Raw genomic sequence first — 19,633 nt, forward strand, 5'->3', positions numbered from 1 at the left:
TTTGGCAAGTCTCGTGGGGGTCAGGAGGCCCCCCACAAGCTGGCCAAAAGTTCCTGGAGGTCCAGCGGGGGTCAGGGAGCGATTTCCCGCCGCGAATCGTTTTCGTACGGAAAATGGCGCCGGCAGGAGATCGACTGCAGGAGGTCATTCAGCGAGGGTTCTGGCGCCTCGCTGAACGACCTCCTGCAGTCGATCTCCTGCCGGCGCCATTTTCCGTACGAAAACGATTCGCGGCGGGAAATCGCTCCCTGACCCCCGCTGGACCTCCAGGAACTTTTGGCCAGCTTGTGGGGGGCCTCCTGACCCCCACGAGACTTGCCAAAAGTCCAGCGGGGGTCCAGAAGGACCTCCTGCCGTCCAATCGTGTTCGTCTATGGCCGCCGCCATTTTCCAAAATGGCGCCGGCTGAAGACAACAAGATTCAGGAGCAGGAGCCCGTTCCGGACCGCTGCCGTTCCGGACCGCCGCTGGACCCGCAGGTTATTTAACTCATTTGGGGGGGGGGGGTTCGGGAGGTGGGGGATTTAATTTAAAGGGTCAGGGGTGGGTTTTAGGGGGTTTTAATGTGCCGGCTCACGATTCTAACGATTTATAACGATAAATCGTTAGAATCTCTATTGTATTGTGTTCCATAACGGTTTAAGACGATATTAAAATTATCGGACGATAATTTTAATCGTCCTAAAACGATTCACATCCCTAATTTGTATCCCTATGGTAGGCCCACCTAGTAACTCGAGGTGGGGTTTAGGTATGAGTGTAGGGGGTTAGGGGCCACTTTGACATTCTACGAACAGAACAGTGGTCTCTTGTGAAGATTTGATGACCTTCGGAGTGAGGAAACTCACTCCAAGATGAGATTTATGCAATGCTCTCTCCACCTAGCTTGATGTTACCCAGGTAGAGAGTCCATCAAGCTAGGCTGATACCTACCTATAGGGATGACATTATGGCCAGGCTCTCTCTCTCTCTCTCTCTCCCCCCTAATAAAAATGGTCCACCCAGTGGTCACATGCAAGAAATACAACAGGTCTGACACCTATCGCAAATTCTGATAATGTTATCGCAATGTGCACTAACTTAGCTCTTCGCATAGGTAATTAGTGCAAATTGCGATAACCTGAATTTTTGCATAAACCACGCCCCTTTTGCAATCGCATGCGGTACTTACCGCATTTTGATAAGTCCAGGCCAAAGTAAGATGAGAAATAGAGAAGACTAGGAAAGGTATGAGAACTGGGACTTGCTGGAAGTAAATTGGGATAACATTTTCTTCCCAATCCCATGGGGAGGTTTGGACATTAAATGGTAAAGTGAGGAGATGTGAGGGGCAAAATTTCCCAGCAATTGGCTGTAGTAATTGAAGGATGTTTGCTGGAAAACAAGAAAAGTTCACAAATCTATTGAATCTCATTTTGTAACAATCAATTTGCTATTTTTTCAACTGAAGCTGTAAAGAACCATTAATTCACTTTTACAAATTAATAAAATTGAGTTGGAACCCAGACTGTTTACAGAGTGATTATTGCTACTATTGTGGTTAGGAGATCATCAGTGCTGTTTACAGAGGACTAGAAGGGTGATTTGGGGTAAACAATGTAAGAGGGCCTTGAAGCAAAGCTTTCCCACCACAGAGAATCCTGGACTCTCGGAGTGGAGTGATATTGTGATGAGAACTGTGCAAGCAAGGTACAAAACTGAGATGTGAGCCTTTGGATCCAATATTTGGGTTTTCCTGCCCAGGGTTTACATACACATTTCAAAAAGTACTAAAGGCATTTCTTTTAGTTGAATCAGAAACTATTTCACAGTTGACAACTTTAGACCTGGAGATTTAAGCTGCTTGTATTATGCCACATGCAAGAAGAGTCTTCTACATAGGAAGCCCAATTTTCTATAGTCTACGTAAGTCACCAAATGCGCACATAAGTGGACCCTTGGTGATTATTGCTAGTATTTTATAAAGTGTGTGACAGGAGCTGCACCATTTTTAAAACACCTTATATTTCTACCCCAAATGTATATATATATATATATATATACATTTCAGAACACATGTATATTTTTAATGTAGGAAAATGCACACTTTCTCTATCCATTTTATAAAATTGCATGCATATTTTTTGCACGTGTAATAATTAAAACATGTGCATGTAAGAACCCCAAATTATATGCGGGGACAGGTATTTTATAAAGAATACACTTACACCACTTTGGAAAATACTTGTATGTACTTATTTATTTATTTATTTATTTAAGTTTTTTTATATACCAACATTCAAGACGATAGTCCCATCATGCTGGTTCACAAGAAACAGGGGTGCAATTAAAATAAACTTTACAATTTGAACAATAGTGCAGAAAAGCAGTTACATGTAACAGGGAATCAATAACTTGGAGTAAGAAGGAAAATGAAGATCAGATAATTATATATATATATATAATAACATTATAAGGGGTGGCTATTAATGCTATTACTAGCGAAGTATGTTGATTGAAGGGAGTTAAGTAATGTTGGAGTTAGGAAAGGCCTGCGTGAACAGGCCACCAGTTTGTCAACATCTCTACCATTTCATTCAGCCCTACACCAGTTCACCCTGACCCTCCAGCACTTCACCCTGACACCCTGACCCCCTCCCCCCATCACTTAACCCAGATTTCCCACCTAAAACCCGCAGACAAAAGACAAGCGATATTTAACTTCCATGACTTGATTAGCAGGTATAAAAGCATATGGACATGCTCAGTAATGTATGCACAAATGCTGCTCACATAAAAGCAACTTGTGTGCCTACTTATGAATCCTGCCCTGAAACAGACCTAAAACGCCCCTTTTTCCCCTGTTAACATTTACACATGCCACCACAGTTTTGCACATTCTCACGGTTTCCAAAATAGCATACGTGTGTACATGCTACTGACACATGTAAATGCCGATGTTACATGCAGAAACCTATTGAAAATTAATCCTAATTTGTTTTATTATTTTAGGCCATTGCTGCCTGAAAAGATGTGTTTATAAAGTAATTGACAAAGGATATAATTTATTAAGTTCTTGCCATTCTGAGTCTATGGAAAAAAGCTTAGTAAATCAGGGTTAAAGTTCCCCTAGTAGCATAAGTGTTACTAAAATTGTTGAAACTTTAATCCAATGACAATACAGTTCATGAACTTGTCAGATGTGATGATTTATGTTTGCAGTCACTGACTTCCAGACTTTCTGGTATTAATATCCCTAATATGCCCACAGGACTGGGTAATTCAATGAACTATATTTGATAATATTACATAGGGTCTTACTTCTATGATCTATAGATATATGTGTCACAGTGTAAAAGAGAATGTTAGTTTCTCTGCAAAGCAGAGTAAAGACCCAAAAATGTTTCTTAGATTATTGGCAGAAGATCTTAAATTCAGGGCTTAGCTTACACTGAGATTTTGCCTTTTTGGAAACAAAAATGAGTGTATGCTTATAGAATCTCATGTATAGCTTAGCCTGCATGCAATGGTCTAATATTATTTAAAGTTGAAAGATGTACCAGGATTTTGTGGATCTTGTCATGTGTCAGAAGAGTCAAAGTGTATACGTGGACATAACACAGGTCTCTAGTGTAGAAGAAAGATGGAAGCAAAGTTAGCTCAGGTCAAACTTAAAAAATACTTTCAAAAACAATGAACAATTGAGGTTCAAGAAAAGAAGTGGTAGTGGAAGCCAGTTTTACCTTATCTATGTAAAAAACCAGATAACTGCTACTATGGATGTCCCTGAAGTGCACTATGCTGCTCTTAAGAGACTCAATGCATGAGTATTATTTTGTATTGCAAAAACCTGAAGATGGATGTAATCAGTCCAGAAACATGAAAATACTGTACACTGTATTAACAAAAATGTTATTTCACTGGTAAACCCAAAGCCCTGTCGTCCACTTCGTCAGTTGCAGTACTGATTTTTTATTTGTCTGAATGCATAGCTTGGCCTGAGAGAAACACCCAACAGAGAGAAGGCTAAGGCCCTTATATTTCTGTTCAGTAGCTAATGCTTGAAAGAAATAATGAAACTATAAAGCAAAATAGCAGTACTGAGCATTAAGTGTTAGTGCATCCATTTGTGCTATTGTTTTCTTCTTTGGTTGTAATGAGAAGAAAGCTTTAAAAAAAAAAAAATAAAGTGCTTTCTGAATTTATTTCCAGCACAGAGATGTTTTCCAGCCGTTGTGAAGCTCCAATTAATAGTACAAATATAGTAACATGAAAATTATATGTTTATAGGGAATATACATACTTTGCTGATTAATTTGTAATTTATGTATACATTATATTGATTTTTCAATGTATGTTGTTAACCAAAACTGACTGCTCTCCCTGGGGATGACATCGTAAATGAGATGGCTCACCTCAGAAAGCATTAATCCGGTGACTAGAATTTTAATGAACAAATAAATTAGTGTCTGATAGTGCTTGCAAAATTTTCTAATTTACAAACTGCAGTTAGTTGTATATTTGAATCGTGCAATCTCGCCATGCTTTATTTTCTAGCAATGTTCCTATGGTCCATGACAACACTGCGTGAGACCATGGGAGCAATCTACTAAAGTACAAGCGGCATTGACACACATTAAGCCCACGTTAATGCTGCATTACCCTTAACTCACATGTGTGTTAGTTCATGTTATTGTTACTGCAGAGTTAATGCAGGATTACATGCAAAAAAATATTAAGGTTGATACTAAAAGCCTTGTGCATGCTAAAGCTGGGAGATATGCACGTGTCTGAGGCCGGTGTGCACCGCACGATTTTAAAAAGCATGAGAATACGAGTGCATCTCCCTGTACACTCATAAATCAAAAGGGGACAGGGCATGGGTGTGGTCTGGGTGGAGCATGGGTGGGACAGGGGCATTCCGGGAAGTTATCTTGAAATGTGTACCTAAGTATTTATGCGAACAAGCACGTGCCGGGGTCCCTTTACTTCTGCTATGGACGTTATATAAGTATTAAAATAAAAAATAAAAACTGGCGAGTCAGTGGGGTTATAAGGGTTGGGTTAAAAGGGTAAAAAGGAGGCTAAATAACAGGGGGGTTAGGAAATCTAATCTGTTAACTGGGTGAACTAGGAGCGAAGTAGGAATAAGGGCTATTGCGTCAGTGCACCTATCTAATAATATCCCCCCCCCCCACCCACACTTACATGGTAGTGCTGGCACTTTCACACAATGCGAGCATCCATATAAAATTGCACGCACATGTACGTGCATACAGCCAGTTTTATAATCATAAGCACATATACGCACGTATGTTATAAAATGGCTGCATCTCTGGGCATGAGCCGGCATACATGTGTACATGTGCGCCCACACGGCTGTTTAAAAGTTACCGTCATTGAGTTGCGATGCATGCAAATTCATGCTAAGCAGCTCATTAATATTAAAATAAGGTTAACATAAATCTTAGCAACACGATTTGTGTTTAAGCATTCTATTTGTATGAGACTCACTGAGAATCAAAGCAGCTTAAATACAGGGAAAACTAGTACAACTATTGTACAGCATTGCCTTAAATACCATCACACATTTAAGCAATTACTGGGGACTGTTCTTGATCAAGTGCTGCCTTCATGGCGAGGAGGCAATAGGGAATCCTGTCTCAACTATTGAGAGCAATATTGGATTTCCACCCTAAGTACAAGCACACTGATGGGACTTAATGAGGATTTAGAATGGAGCACCTTGTTTAATATTTTAATATTTTGAGCTATTTCATCTTACTTATTGTGTGCTGTGTGAATAATGTGATAGATTGTTCCACGCCTATTACCATTATGGTAAGAACTTCATTGGCTATTTTTGAATCTCAGTGAACTATTAATTGGTTTATTTTGTAGGTTGACAACCTTATAAGTAGCATGATTTCCAGTGCTTCTAAGTGAACAATAAGATGGAAGAGCAGTGAAACAGCACAGCACTTGTAATAATGATATGTGCCAGAAGAAGGCTAGTTTGAAAATGCAGCCCATGTTGGGCTATAACTTCAAACAATACCTGGCCAAGCTGCTGTAATCACAGATAAGTTTTTATTTGCATTAAATATATATATATATAAAGAGACATGTTTCTAGACTTTCATAAGAGGAAGTATGATAATGATTTGAGACACCATTTTACACAAACTATTCAGTGATGTTATATGATAATACCCCTCTATAAATGTAAGTAGTGGTCACTTTAATATTTTTAGAGTGGTTATGTTTTTAGATTGCTTAATTAGTTTCATTTTGGCTGGTAGTTGCTTTAGACTTATTTACTGATGACATCACTTCTGCATCAAAACAGAGATGGATCAGGCCACAGATATCACTAATCTCAATGATTATCTCTCTGCAGTAGCCCAATGGCTTAACAAATGCAACCTCAAACTAAACCCCTCCAAATCTGAACTCTTCTGGCATAGCCATCACGGGCGGTCCCTATTAACTTTACCCTCCCTCTCAAGAACCTCTTTACAACCTAAAAACATCGTGCACAGCCTGGAAATTAACCTCGACCATAATCTTACAATGGAAACCTACATCTCAACTATGGTAAAGACCTCCTTTATGCATCTATGACAGATCTGCCAACTGTGCAACTTTGAGAAGCATGATCTTGCTACCATTATACACTCAGCAGCATACTATAGACTATTATAACTCCCTATTTAGCAGCACCTCTCAAAGTAACCTCAAATGCCTCCAATTTCTGCAGAGTATGGCAGCTAGACTTCTGCTATGGGCCAGTGCACTGACCATATAAAACCAAGCTTCAGGTAGTTATATTGATTGGTTCTCAGTTGAAAGTAAGATAAAATGTAAAACTCTCTACTTACTTTGTGTAAGCTAGTGGCTTATTAAATTGTTCTTTTCCCTGCTTGGCTAGGGTAAATTGAATTTCAAAGGAGATAGCCTCTAGCCACTTTGTTAGTTACAAAAAAATGAAAATGCCAGTTGTTCTTTAAACTATGCTTATTGTGAACTATTAAATGATTTGTCTCTGATAAGATTGCTTGATTTCTGTCCTTTCAGCAGGAGGACTCCTTTGGCTGGAAGCCAGTGCTGTATTTTTTTAAGACTACACTAACACAAAATGGACATTACTGGAAAAGGTAAACATTAGACTTTATTATAATTAACTCTTCTTGTTCAGCCTATGAACAAGAAAAGTTCATTCAATTTATATTTGAATGAATGAATAATATATCTTTGCATCAGAGCTGGAGTGGGTGATACCTGCCTGGAGCCAATGAGGGGCAAGGGATTGAATACTAATGAGCCTTTTTAATTAAGTATAAAGGGTAATGATGCATTTGTTTAAAGACAGAAAGACAGAAGGAGGGATACAGGGATGTTGCCATTAGGTGAGAGGTTTATCTGCAGCTTGTCTGCAGACAGAAAAAAAGTAAAGTACCTTCTCTTTGCTGTTTTAATATTCTGGCAACAGAAACAAGCATAGCCAAAGACTAACTTAGTTCACGGAAGTTTTTGAAGATTTGTCATAATTAATTTTTTGTGAGATTTTGGACATTCATCTCCATAAAGCAATTTGATCCTGGTCTATGTGATGAGCTGGAAACAAGTCTTCCCAAACATCAGCACCTGTTTTATCAACTATCTAGATTGTAGAGAATTTCATCTAAAAGATTCAAACATCGCATGAGATTAAACTGAAAATTTATGCTAATATTCTGGCCAGAATTTAGAAGGGAATTTTGAAACCACAATAATTTTAAATTTTCTGCAAGCTAACTGAACTGAGATATAGGGTAGGGTTGGTGGTTTTCTGTAATAATTTACAAAGAGCAAATTTTTCTAATTTTTAGTACTATTAAATCCTTCTTTTACTATAATGCCATCTGCTTCTCTTTTCTATAGAGTATAAGTGTTGCACTGCGATGGAAGGGAGCGCTAGGGGGCGCTCCCCAATGCGGGACAAGATATGTGTGCCCTTGTGGAGAGACGGTTCCTTGTCTGGGAATCTGGAGACCCTGGCCCTCCACCGGACCTGCACACTTCCGTGAGGCCACCAAAGCAATGGTGGTCTATGAGTGGACCTCTGACCACTCCAAGCCCTTTCGGACCTGCCACTGTGTAACGGCAAGAAGCGGCAGGCCGGACAGAGGCAGGCAGATGGAGACATCTGGCACAGGATGAAGAGACGAAGACTCAGGTGTTAAGGAAGATAAAGACTCAGGCTTTGAGGAAGATGAAGGACTCAGGTGTTGAGGAAGACGAAGAAACAGGCATTGAGGAAGATGAAGACTCAGGCGTGGCAAGGCAAGGCATGGCATGGCAAGGCAAGGCAAGATTAAAATAGAATAGTTAAAAGTCTGGAACCTCCAGGCAAGCAATGTCCCTCAGGTGCCCTACACAGCCCACACAAGAAGGCATCAGAACCATAGAAATCCAGGGACAGGACAGGATGGACAGGCGGGCAAAGTCCCTCAGGTGCCCTACACAGCCCAGCTGGGCTGGTCGCGGAATACACTGTCCCCTACGTGCCCTACACAGCCGGTCGGCTGGTCATGGACCATGAGGGGAGCAGGGCCTGCCCTAGGAATCAAAGATGGAATCAAAGATGGAGGAAGGTGACGACAGGAACACCAAAGACATCTGGACATAGACGAAGAGGATCTTTGGCCCCGTGAGATGGAGGAATCCCGCCAGCACCCTACACAGCCCAGCTGGGCTGGTCACGGACCACTGGAATGGAATGACGGAGCCTCAGGAACATGGACGAAGAACTTCAAGACATGAAGACTTCGGGAACATCTGAGATGGAGGATGTCGGGAATGCTGGGACATCAAGGAATGCTGGAACACTGTGCCAGCAAGAGAGACTGGAATGAAGAGGGATCCCAAGAAGATACAGGAAAGCCAGCAGGAGCAGAGATGAGGGGTCCTCAGGAGACCAGTTCCAGGAGGACAAGCTCCAGAGAGCAACTTGTTCCTTGCGAAGCCAAAGCATGACTGACCTGAAGAGTCTTTTGTAGGCAGAAGAGGGAGTTCCAGGAAGTGATGTCATCCAGGGCCCACTCCCTCACTGGCCCTTTAAAGCTAGTGAGGAGGCGCGGCCCCGCCTAAGAAGCAGGAAGAGAAGACTGCAGAACCCTGGACAGCGGCCCTGCTGAAGAGGAGGAGCTGGAGCAGGCTGTGCATGTCCCAGTGTTGGAGGGGGCGTCCGAGCCGCTCGAGGAGGTGGAGCAAGGATGGCGTCCTGCCACCAAAGAGCAGGCCTGCAGTCCTGCCGAGGATGGCATGGGCGTCGGCACCACACCGCAGAAGAAGAGGCTGAATTCCGCAGCTCTGTGCCGGCAAGATGGCCCAGCGTGGCTCCTGCCGCACTGGCACGATGGCGGCTGCGGAGCAGAGGCAGGAACGCAGCTCCGGCTGCACAGGCATTGGTAAAAGACCTCCCACAACAATAAGAATCCAAATGTGTTATGTAAATGTGTATTCACTTATGTTGCTTGTAGTACTTTCAATAGCAATATTGCATGTTTATTTTATTTTATGTTGCTTTGATTTTCTGCTCCAGCTTTTCTTCCCCATCCTTGGGAAAACCTTTAGTTGTGTAGTTGTGTTATACATGCCCATTCTAAATCACACAGCTGAGAGGTGGTATTATTATGTGGTTCTTCCCATAAGTGGGGGTTTACATTTGTCTGTAAATACATGAATCAACTGGCTCTAGATATCTCTCCCAACTTCTGTTCTACACTCTCAAGAAGGAGCTTCAATCTTCACAACAGACCTTTCTATTGTCCCCTCTACTGACTGCCACAAAACTAACATGCACAAGTTTTGCACTTTCAGCTGCTTTTCCAAAAAAAACCATATGGAACAACATACTGATAACCTTCTACCTTGAAACTTGTTTCCTCACCTTCTGCAAAAAAAAATGGCTATTTAGCTATGCCTTCTCCTAGATTCTCTGGCAGAAACTCTGCCCTTAGACTTCCATAACATTTTCTTAATTGAGTCCACAACTTCATCCAGCACTGCGCAATTCTACTCAATTGGCTCTTATTATCCCTTTATCAGGTGCTATACTTATAAATATACAGTATGCATATATCAAGTGCTTAATGTATCTATCTATGCATTGCTCTTTGTGCCCTTTATTTATTTATTTTAGACTTTTCATTTCTTTTAATATTACCCATATACCTAATGGGACAGATTTTCCAAGCCCTACGCGCGTAAATCCAGGAGGATTTACACGTTAGGGGGGTTATGCGCGCCAGGCCTATTTTCAAAAGGCCCAGTGGTGCGCGTAAAGCCCCAGGATGAGTGTAAGTCCCGGGGCTTGAAAAATGGGTGGTGGGGCGGGGGGCGGGGGTGGGGCAGTCCGGGGGCAGGGAAGAAGCGTGGCCAGAGGCTTCTGCAAGGCCGCAGGCGTAACTTGTCAGATAAAGGTATGGGGGGGTTTCTGGCTGGGGGCGGGACAGGTAGGGGAAGAGAAGAGAAGGAAAGGTGGGGGAGGGAACGGGGAAAGCCAGCTGGTCTCCCCGAGGGCTCGGCGCGCGCAAGGTGCACTAGTGCATGTTATAAAATCGGGCATACATTTGTGAGCGCCGGGTAGCGTGCACAAATGTAGGCCGCGCACGTACCTTTTAAAATATGCCCCAATGTGCGCTCATCTTATCTACTTATAAGTATTGTAAACACACAAGACACCTACTCATAATTGACTTCATATTTTTATGTCAAATCTTTATGTATAACCACATGCTGTATGTTCTTTATTTTTAATGTAATCCACCTTGTGACAAACTTGGGAAAGGTAGAATACAAAATGCTCATAAATAAATAAACCCCCGAGAACCTACCCCTACGCAAGCCGAGCCTATTTTGCATAGGCTTGTTCCGGGGCTTTCGAAAATTGGCAGATTGGGGGCGGGGCCAGGGGCGTGGCAGCGGTCTGGGGCGGGGCCAGGGTGGGGTCGGGGCGTTTCCGGGGCGGGGTCGGGCGTTCCCAAGTCCTCCGGCACATCGGCCATGCCAGAGGTTTGCAAGTTACGCCCGCGTAACTCCATCGAATAAGGTGGGGGGGGGGGGGGGGGGATTTAGGTAGGGCCGGGGGGTGGGTTAGATAGGGGAAGGGAGGAAAAGGTGGGGGGGATCCAAAAAAAATTTCCCTCCAAGGCCGCTCCGAGTTCAGTGCGGCCTTGGAGGGAAAGGGGAAAGCCATTGGGGTTCCCCTTGGGCTCGGCGGGCGCAAGGTGCACAAGCGTGCACCCCCTTGCGCGCACTGACCCTGGATTTTATAACATGCTCGCGGTAGCGCGTGCATGTTATAAAATCGGGTGTACATTTGTGCATGCCGGGTAGCGCGCATAAATGTACCCCCCCCCCCCCCCGCGCGCGTAAAATTTAAAATCGGCCCCAGAGACTGTAACTTTAAAACGAGTATGAGTGTACCGACATAAGCGCACATGATGCACTCATACGCTAGAATTATAAATCATCCATGCATATAATATAAAATACAACTAGCGCGCATATGTGTCCAAGGAAACGTTATTCACATGTCTTTCCTTAGGACTTGTTGGCTTTTACATGCACTATGGAAATCTCCAAATATAAATAGGCCTCTGGTCCTATCATACCCAAGTTTTGTACAGTAAGTAATTACCTTTATTGATGTGCGCACATCAAGAGAAACAATGACAGAGACAGGTCTTGTCAGAGTTCTAATTCTGATAAGGATGCATCTGATTCCTATCTTACAAAGCTGGCTTGATTCACTTGTCTCAGTATTTTTAGTTCAACTTGGTCAGTAGCAATTTCATTTCTGCTTTCTTTTATTTAAGCAACATATCTCATATGTCAGAATACCTATTTTTATTTCAAGCATAATCATTTTCTTTCAACTTTGCCTATATTACCATCAGCACAGAAAAGTAAAGTTAGAATATCCTTTAACCTTTAGCCTAGTTCCTCATTTTACTCTGCCTGCCAGACCACATGTCTAATGGCACAGTTTTAAGCAAAATTATAGTTGCAAGATACTGTACATTCCAAATATATTCTAATGTCTGGTTTTCTACTTTGCACCATTAACTTTGGCTTCTTTCTGATAATCAAACTGAAATACTCAAGTAAAGCTTTGCTAAATCACCAGAGCACAAGTGAGCACATTTTAAAACGTGCACATGAAGGAAATAACCAGTTTGCCCACTTAGTCCACCAGTTTGCCCAGTCTGTCTCTAGGTCATCAAGACCCCTCTGGTTCTTCAGCCTGCACTCTCCCCACTTTATCCAACCCCTCACCCAGTAAGGGGTAGATTTTATAAATGTACGCGCGGGCGTACTTTTGTTCGTGCACCAGGCGCGAACAAAAGTACGCTGGATATCTTATAAAATCCGGGTTCGGCGCGTGCAAGGGGGTGCACATTTGTGCAACCTGCGTGCGCCGAGCCCAGCGCACGCTGCCTATTCCCTCCGAGGCCGCTCCGAAATCGGAGCGGCCTCGGAGGGAACTTTCCTTCCACCTCCCCTCACCTTCCCCTCCCTTCCCCTACCTAACCCACCTCCCCGGCCCTATCTAAACCCCCCCCCCCCCCTACCTTTGTTGGCAGGTTTACGCCTGCGGAAAGCAGGTGTAAACCTGCGCGCGCCAGCTGGCTGCTGGCGCGCCATCACCTGACCCGGGGGCTGGTCCGGAGGCCTCGACCACACCCCCGGGCCGGAGCCACACCCCCGGGCCCGCCCCTGAAACGCCGCATCACTCGCGTCACGCCCCCGACACACCCCCGACATGCCCCCGACACGCCCCTCCATGCAAGCCCCGGGACTTATGCGCATCCCGGGGCTTGCGTGCGCCGCCGAGCCTATGCAAAATAGGCTCGGCGCACGCAGGGGGGGTTTGGGGTAGTATGACCCGTATGACATAGTGAGGGCAAAAGTAGCGCCGGCACCATTTTGAATATTGGCAATACGGCCCGAGTGCAGGAGGTCACTCCCAAGCTGGCCAAAAGTCCCTGGGGGTCCAGCGGGGGTCCGGAAGCGATCTCCTGCACTCGTGACGTCGGGTGACAGGAACCAAAATGGCGCCGGCACTACCTTTGCCCTGTCATATGGTAAGGGCAAAGGGCCACCGGCGCCATTTCTATTAACGCAGCCGTGGCCCGAGAGCGGGAGATCGCGACGGGACCCCCCCAGTGGACCCCAGGTAATTTAAAACATTTTGGGGGAGGTTCGGGAGGGTGGGGGATTTGTTTTAAAGGGTTGGGGTGGGTTTTAGGGTTGTTTTGGTGTGCCGGTTTTCCCGCCCTCCCCAGATTTACGATTTTTTGATGATAAATCGGGGGAATTGCTATTGTATCGCGGCTTTAACGATTTTTGACGATTTAAAATATATCTGACGATTGTTTTAAATCGTCAAAAAACGATTCACATCCCTATTTGGCAAGGGTCTGTCTGTGTTTTGCATGTGTGACTTAGGTGAGGTATTCTGCTAGCATATAATTTCTATATAGAGACCTAGAGCAGCTGGACTTGTTCAGTTTTTCTAATAGAAATTGTATTGGTGTTTTATGGTCTGTTGTAATATTTGCAGTATTGCCTTTTCATAGGTAGGATTGTTACTGTTTGAGTCTGGCAGTTAAGGTGTTATGGTAAGGCAGGCTTCCTATTGGTCCCAAGTACATTTTTTGCAGGATTTTGTATTATAAAATGTTCTTGGTAGTAGAGGGAGTTAGTGTTGCTGTTAATGAGATGACACCAGAATTTGATTATTATTTTTATATGGTGAGTGTTAAGGGGAAGTGCCCTTGCTCTGCTCTGTACCCTTTCTTGGGGGAGTTTCCATGAATGCAGTGCATTCTACAACGTGAAGTGCAGGTTTTATATTGGGATTCTGTCCTATAGAAGAATTTTCATTGATTAATGCACTTGAATAATTTTGGTGGTAGTTTGGATGGTTGAAACTGGCCAGTGGTTTCTTTGTTACTTAGAAGGTTCTTCTGTCTAGAGATGATGCTGACATAAAAGCTCCCTCGGGAAGACAGTGGTTCCAAGACGAAATTGTTGGAAGATTCTTAGTTGGGCCCATGACTCCATCACTAGTGGCCATGCTGGCCGCGAAAGAACTCTGTATCTTCTGAACCGATATTATTGGTGGCCTAGCATAAGACGGGATGTTCACACTTACATTAGGTTGTGTCCCACTTGTGCTAAACAGAAACCTCAAACAGGACAACCTTGGGGCCTTTTACAACCCTTGCCCATTCCAATCGAGCCCTGGACCCACATTGCCACAGATTTTGTGGTTGATTTGCCTGTTTCTGAGGAAAATACAGTCATCTGGGTAACAGTGGACCGTTTCTCCAAAATGGCCCACTTTGTTCTTCTTCCCAAATTACCTTCGGCACCAGAGTTAGCCCAATTATTCACTCAGCACATCTTTCGAGTCCATGGTTTACCACAAAGCATCATATCAGACCGGGGACCTCAGTTTACCGCCCGATACTGGAGGGCATTATGTAAGAAATTTGGAATCCAGCTCAACTTGTCTACGGCCTTTCATCCTCAAAGCAATGGACAGATTGAATGGATGAATCGTTCTTTGAAGACATTTCTGCACATCCCTTCTACAGAGAAACAAGACAACTGGGTTTCACTACTCCCTTGGGCCGAGTTTTCCTATAACAATCACACGCACTCGGTTACTGGAAGATCACCCTTTCAAGTAGTGTATGGGTGGCAACTCAGACCTCCCATGCCTATTCCATTATCTGTTCCTTCACCAGCTGCTCATCTGTCCGTGCTACAGTTGCACAACCTCTGGAACTATCTCGAGGCTATCTCGATCTGCAGAACTATCAATGGAGGCTATCTCAATCTGCAGAACTAGCCAAAAAATGTGCAGATTGACACCAACGACCAGTACCTGTGTTTCTTCCTGGTGATAGGGTTTGGTTGAGTACGAAGAACCTTCATCTTAGGGTTCCATCAAAAAAATTAGCTCCCAAGTACTGTGGTCCTTTTTGAGTGGCATAGAGAGTAGGGCTAGTATCTTATAGGCTACGTCTTCCTACTAGTCTTCGTATACATAATGTGTTTCATGTTTCTTTGTTAAAACTACTAATCCTTTCCAGGTATCATCGTCGACCTCTAGAACCTGCGGAAGTTCTGGTCTAAGATTATGTGACATACCAGGTCCGTGAGGTCCTTGATGTTCGTTTTTTCCATCGACAATGGGAATATCTCTTGGCATGGGAGGGTTGCAGTCCTGAAGACAACACCTGGGAACTGGCTCGAAACATCTTAGACAAAACCCTTTTGCAACAATTCCACTTTGATCATCCTGACAAACCAGGTCCCTTGAAGAGGGGGCATAAAGGAGGGGTACTGTTGCGGTCCCGGTCACTAGGCTAGCGACCGGGTCCTTACCTTTGTCCTTCCCTGGGAGGCCGTATCGGGTCACGGCAAGTGTCGGGCCTGCTGGGCCGCATTGCGGCGGCATCTCCACGAGGAAGAAGCCACTGAGGTCCGATCTTAGCTCCACCCCTCTGGGAGCACACGTGCACGAGAAGGGAGTTGCTAACGGTTCAGCACCCGCAGGCAGAGGACAGCCCCCTGGATGATATCAGACGTTGGCAAGATACTCAAGCCGGTGTCTGCCTGCTCAGAATTGCTTAGCAATGAAGTTTCTTTTCAGAGAGTGTAGGTGCCATCCTGCAGTTCTAGCTCCTGTGATTCCTGCTTCTGTGACTCCTGCTCCGGTGACTCCAGTTCCTGACTCTTCAGCTTCTGTGATTTCTGCCTTGCTGATCCTGATCTAGTCCACTGTATCTGTTTCAAATTCCCTAGCTTGATTCTCTGGCTTTTGACCTCAGCTTCTCATCCAGTTCTCATGTCTGCCGCTTGCTTCGACTTCTGGAGCATCTTCTCATCGCTTCGCAACACCGTCGCCTAAGTCCCAGTGGTCCAGGTCCTCACGGGCTCCTCCTGGAGGGATCTTGGTCTTCCAGGGTGAAGACTTCCTCTTCATTACCGTCGCCTAAGTCCCAGCGGTCCAGGTCCTCAAGGGCTCCTCCTGGGGGGATCTTGGACTTCCAGGGTGCCGCCAACCTGGTCTTCTCTTCAGCGAAGTCCAATTTCTCTTCCAACTCTTCTCCGCAAGGCCGACCCAAGGGTCCACATTCCTGGTCACAACATCTACATCACTAATCATTTGATTGTCTTTTATTATATATTGTAACCAAATCTATTTGGCACCTGTTAGAATGTTCTAGTGTACACATTCACCTACTTTAATTTATGTGCCTACATGTAAACCGTTGCGATGGTATATAACTTAGCGACGGTATAGAAAAGATTTTAAATAAATAAAATAAATAAATAAGGCCGTGCCAACCACGCTGTCGATTTCAGCGGGGCCATGCTGCTCTTTCTTTTGTTGTGTACCTGCCGGCTGTACTACTCTCCTTGGCACTTAGCAGGGATAGCAGTGCCTTTTGGTAGCAGTGACTATGGCAGCAGTTTCTTCCATGTGTTACAGAAATTACACACTCTCTCTCTCTCTCTCTTTGTACTCACACACTTACTTCAGGTCACTGTTTTCAACACCGGGTATTTAAATAATATAAGGCTGAGTCAGTTTCTATAACCCTCTTAGGATTAGACTAATTCTATACTCTGCTCTGTAGTACAGTTATATCATGCCATTGCATTTATCTCTGGGGTTTTTTCTTAGTACACTCATAGCTCTGAGTGTTACACTCAGCACTGGTCTGTTCCAGTACATGATTTGCTTCCCTAATATTAGGGTAATATTCTCACACTGGGTGGAAAATGGTTTTTTGAAATACTGTACTCTATATCTTTTTTATCGGTACAGCTCTTACAGTGGAGTTCTGGTACTCAATTACCTTAGCAGCCACCTGACAATCAGTTTAGGGAAATTGATCCTTAATCCCAATATTAATTTGCCAGACCACTTGTCACAGATTACTGAGGCTGTCTGTTTCTCCTTTCACCAAGGATCCAGTTATCATATAGCAGAGGTCCTCTCAGGAGATAAACTCCTTTCATGGACTTTAATTTCTCCTGTTCCTGTTCCTGTTCAGAGAAACAGAGATCTAGCAGGGATATACACAGTGGTATAACTGGATGTGTGAACTAAATTCACTTCACAATCACACTTATCAGGTTCAAGTCGTACATGAATTTTCTATCAATGGCTGCTAAAATCACATGCGCTGCAGCCAAAATTATTTATCTTACAGGATTAACTGTCTTTATCCTGGCTTTTACCTGGAATATACTGACTCCACCACTACTAAAACTCTCTGTACACTCTCATACACACAATAGTCATACATTCTTCCTCTCTGTGCTTTCTACTACTTTTTAAAGTTTCTGAGCAGGCTCTGATAGAGCAGGGACATAAAATCCCTTCTGCTCTGTCTCTCTCAACTGCCGCTCTCTGACTGGAATTTATTTATTTATTTATTTATTTATTTAAAGCCTTTTTTTATACCGGTATTAGTGTGGACATCATACCGGTTTACATTTAAACAGCAAGTTTGAGAAAATATATCATAACAGGGACTGCCATAACGGGGGCGGGGGGGGGGGGGGATCAAACCAAGTAAATAGAGGAAGTACAGCGCAACTGCTACGTGACGAGAAAACTTAGTTAAATAGAGGTGACAGAAGTCAAATAAACAATGTCAAATATACAGGAAAAATGTACAAAATATACAGGTCATATATACAGAGTCAGAGTAGAGTCATGGCTGTAATTAGCGTGTTATGAAGAGGCAAAACAATGCAGCATGAGCGGGAGTAAGAAGAAGGTAGGGTAGGGTGAGGGGAGGGAAAGTAGGGTGGGTAGGGAGGAAGGAGGAGGATAGGGTTAGGGGAAGGAGGTGGTGGGTTAGTCAGGGTAGGCTTGTCTAAATAGCCATGTTTTAAGTTTCTTTTTGAAATTGGAGGAGCATGGCTCTAGGCGGAGATTAGTAGGCAGGAAGTTCCAGCGTGAGGGGCCAGCAATTGAGAGGGCACGGTCTCTGGTGGAGGAAAGGTGTGCTATTTTAAGGGAAGGTACGAGCAGGGTTCCTTTATTAGCTGTTCTCGTGGGTCGGTTGGACTGCACCATACTTAAAGGGATGTCAAGCCAATCGGAATTGTGAGAGTAGATGGCTTTGTGAATGATGGTTAATGTTTTGTAGAGAATTCTGGACGAGATGGGGAACCAGTGTAGGTCTTTAAGGATGGGGGTGATGTGGTCTGTTTTGCGGGTGTTGGAGATGATTCTAGCTGTCGCATTTTGGAGCATTTGCAGCGGTTTAATCGTGGAGTATGGGAGTCCTAAGAGGAGTGAGTTGCAGTAGTCCAGTTTCGAGGATAGGGTGGCTTGAATCACGGTGTGGAAATCTTGGGCGTGTAGTAGGGGTTTAAGTTTTTTTAGAACGTTAAGTTTGTAAAACCTTCCTTAAGAATGGAGCTCACGTATTTCTTCATGGTCAACTGTTGGTCGAGGAAAATTCCTAAGTCTTTTACAAAGGATTGTGCGGCAATGGCCTTGAAGGCTGAATCAGAGAAAAGGGAGGGATTGGGAGAGGAATGTGGGGAGATGAGTAAGAGCTCAGTTTTATTGGTATTTAGGGCAAGGTGGAGGTTGGTGAGGAGGGAGTTGATCGATGTAAGGCAAGATTCCCAGTGTTTCAGCGCATCAGAGATAGAAGTGTGAATTGGGATGATGATTTGAACATCATCAGCATAAAGATAGAACTTGAGGTTAAGTTCAGAGAGTAGGTGGCAGAGCGGAGTGAGATAGATATTGAAGAGTGTGGAGGAGAGGGAGGAGCCTTGTGGGACTCCTTGTAGGAGGGGGTGGGGAGCAAAAATGGCATTGCCTATTTTAACGGAGAATTTTCTGTCGCATAGATATGATTTAAACCATAGTAGGGCAAAACCAGATATGCCAATCTCTTCAAGGCGGGCAAGAAGGCGGGTATGGCATATAGTGTCAAACACTGCAGAAATGTCTAGAAGGGCAAGGAGGTAGCTGTGACCATGTCCCATACCTCTGAGGAGATGGTCAGATAGAATGAGTAAGAGGGATTCCGTATTGAAGTGTTTCCGGAAACCGAATTGAGCGGTGTGAAGGATCTTATGGTTTTCAAGGTAGTCCATAAGTTGGGAGTTGACTACTCTTTCCATTATCTTGGCGATGAGGGGGAGGTTTGAGATGGGGCGGAAGTTGGAAGGGTCTTTAGGATCGAGGGAGGGTTTCTTCAAGAGGGGTTTGACCACAGCATGCTTGAGTGTGACAGGAACAGAGCCTGACGAGAGGGAGCAGTTGATGATGTCGGCAATGGCTCTAGCTATAGAGCTGGGGATGGCTAGGAGTGCTTTAGGAGAGATGGTGTCATTAGGGTGGGTAGCGGGTTTGAGTTTTTTGAGGATGGATTCAATCTCTTTGGAAGAGGTGAGATCTAGGAGACAAAGCGCGGGGATGTCAGGAGCTGGGTTTGAAGGGGGGGGAGCAAGGAGTTGGGGAATCTTGTAAGAAGTTTCGCTATTTTATTTTGAAAGTAGAGTGCAAATTCCTCACATTTGTCGGTGGCTTCAGAATCAGGTATGATAG

The sequence above is a fragment of the Rhinatrema bivittatum genome, chromosome 2 (assembly GCF_901001135.1).
Source record: "Rhinatrema bivittatum chromosome 2, aRhiBiv1.1, whole genome shotgun sequence".
In the NCBI taxonomy this organism is placed as follows: Eukaryota; Metazoa; Chordata; class Amphibia; order Gymnophiona; family Rhinatrematidae; genus Rhinatrema; species Rhinatrema bivittatum.